Source organism: Hyaena hyaena, unplaced genomic scaffold (genome assembly GCF_003009895.1).
Source record: "Hyaena hyaena isolate Hyena2069 unplaced genomic scaffold, ASM300989v1 scaffold_1808, whole genome shotgun sequence".
Taxonomy (NCBI): domain Eukaryota; kingdom Metazoa; phylum Chordata; class Mammalia; order Carnivora; family Hyaenidae; genus Hyaena; species Hyaena hyaena.
Window position 1 is genome coordinate 123,398 of NW_024082445.1, and position 2,785 is coordinate 126,182.

Consider the following 2,785-nt stretch of genomic DNA (forward strand, 5'->3'; position numbering starts at 1 on the left):
CAGCAAAGAAAGAATGAGTCGTAACATATCCTCTATCATACAAAGTACATATTGCATTGAATTCCATCTTCTTACTAAATGCATTCTATGCTACAAAAATTATCAGTAGCCTGTGCCCTTTGCTATTGGTGCTATGGGTTCTAGAAATAGATCTAGGGGTCATTTCTGATCATGCTCTCTCTCCAGTGTGCCTATGTTCTGTCTTCCTGGCATGTCATGTCATCGCCACTTTTCCAAATTATACTCACTGTTAATAACTAGTTTATTCAGTATGTACTTTCTTACTTGCCTCTAGCATGAGATAATCAACTCCTAAAAATTACAAGTATTTGTTATTTGCATTGCAAATTATATTTATTTAATGTTTTAGACTGTTATTACTTAAACAGGTGTTATGCACACACTATTACATTCTAAAAGTGCCTGACACAATACATTTTGTATAACCATTTTTAAATATTTTACTGATGTATTCTTAAAAAATGGAGGCAAAATATTGCATTGAAATATCCGATAAGCTTTCCAGCCCTGGCTCTGGAGATAACAGCTGCTGAGAGGTTGATGTCCAAGAAGAACTGAATTGCCATTTATGAACTCGTTTTCATAAGAAAGAGTTCATAAGGAGAGAGTGATGATGGCCAAAAAAGATGTCCCCATGCCTAAACACCTTGACTGAGAGACCAGAATGTCCCCAGTCTTCACATTATGAAGGCTTTGCGGTGTCTCAAATCACAAGGCTATGTAAACAGTTTGCCTGAAGACATTACTACTGACACCTTCCCAGTGAGGGTATTCAGTGTCTCCATGATTGCCTCCACCTTGCTCTGAGACTGAGCCTGTCACTCTGTGCCATAGCTGTCCTAAGACTGGCAGGCCATGGCTCAAAGGTCTGGAGGGAGAGCGACCTGTAAGACTCACATGAGGGGAAGCTGACGGAGACACCTGCAGCGGAAGTGCTGTGCCCCCTGGGGCCTCCACAAAAGTTGGGGCGTGGGCTAGGTCAGCAACTGAATTCCAGTTTAGAGGAAGATTGGTAGTGCATGTGGTCAGCCACCTCAGGAAAGTTGGAGATTCTTTTCTGTTGAATAAGTCCATAGTCAGGAAAAAAATAGAAATATCAAGATAATTATTACACTAGTTCACTTGGTACAGGTACATACTGGATAGGTAAATATAAGACTTAAAATTTGAGCAAAGATTCAGAAATTAGAATGCATTGTGTGTTTATAGACCAAAATAAGTCTGTTAGAAAAACTAGTGATAACATTTATTTAACTTTATTGTGTCTTTGCCATGGACATATTTGTTTATAGTATTGTAATTTGCTAACATAAGACTTCTGTAATGTTGAAATTGCTTTATTTAAGGGACTAAGTGCAGAATGCTTTAAAAAAAAACATTTTACTTGAGATATATAAAATCCTACTTAAATACAAAACTGTAATAGTAAAAGGGATAACTACTTTAAAATTAGACCCGAATTTTAATACGACAATGATTCAAATAATTCCATAACTGGAAAGATCTTTCATAATCTTTTAAAAATAAAAAAAAAATAGTAGTTAATTCTTTACTGCAGTAAGACATTGTGCAGCTGAAGAGATTTTAAGATAAAATTTGTAGCAGGACTGTTGAAACTTAATTTTCCTTGAATGTCATTTGTGTTTTCTTCCTTGCTATCTATAAGTGGAATTTTACCCAACCTAAACTATTTCCTATTAATTCTAAGGTACCTAAGCCCATACCATGCCTCTAAAGGGAGCTATTTACATTTCACAAGCAAAGACATTAGTTTTCAGAATGTTTCTATATTATGACAGCAAGATTAGTTCAAAAATGAAAAGTTCAGACAATCAACCAGCTGTTTCATATACAAAATGTGAAACATCTGGTTCTCCTGACTTCTTTTTTTCCTCACTGACTTGATTGAAACAGCAGGGTTGATTGTGTTGTACAAATATAGCCTCGGAGCAGGAAAATTAGGGAGAAAAAAATCTTGACTTTATTGTAGATTTTTTTAAAACCTCAGATTCAGAGATTCTGAAGCTATAGTGTCAGCTATTTGAACAGACTGCCTTCTATTGTTTTCATAGTTGACTCAGTAAGATGTTTATGAAAGAACTCCAACTGCAAGATAATTTTAATTACCATAGTTATTAGCATTTCTGTTCCCCAGTTACCTTCAAATCATGCTTTTTCTCAAGTCTAGACAAATGAACTAAGGACTGCTTAGATCTTCATTACAATCCCAGTTCCATATATAAACCAGTGTTCTGCCTCAAGAGATGGCCATTTACTAGATAAATATTTGCACATTAGAATGGATGTAGTATAAGACCCTATCTCATACTCCCATATGAATGTGAAATATAATCTGAGGCCATCAAGTCAACTGAGTTGTAGTTATTCACATTTGTGATAATATGCTGTTGCCAGCACCTGCTATGCATTTCTTACACAGTTTAGTACCACTTGAGAGAAGTTGGAGACCATTAAGACGATAATTAGTATATTCATAACAAAAGTCAACAGACTGTCAGCTATCAACGGGAAGTCTGTAGTAGAATGATAGAGTGAAAAACCACAGACAGAGAAAGGAAAGGAAAATATCAAAGGGGAATCAGAAGTGATAGGAGAAAGGCCTCAGACCAAAATCAAGACCATGCTTCGGTGGAAAATCCAGAAACATGTCCTATATAAAAAGTAATCTATTTAAGCATTTTGTCTACATAGTGGAGATTCCAAACAGCTATATTTTTTCCATGTTTTGTGTGTATATACCTAT

At 35.7% G+C, this 2,785-nt stretch overlaps 1 pseudogene; it reads left to right on the forward strand.

The window, feature by feature from the left end:
- The first annotated feature begins 561 nt into the window (after positions 1–561).
- LOC120226721 lies at positions 562–1,089 on the forward strand (annotated as a pseudogene).
- The last annotated feature ends 1,696 nt before the right edge of the window (positions 1,090–2,785 follow it).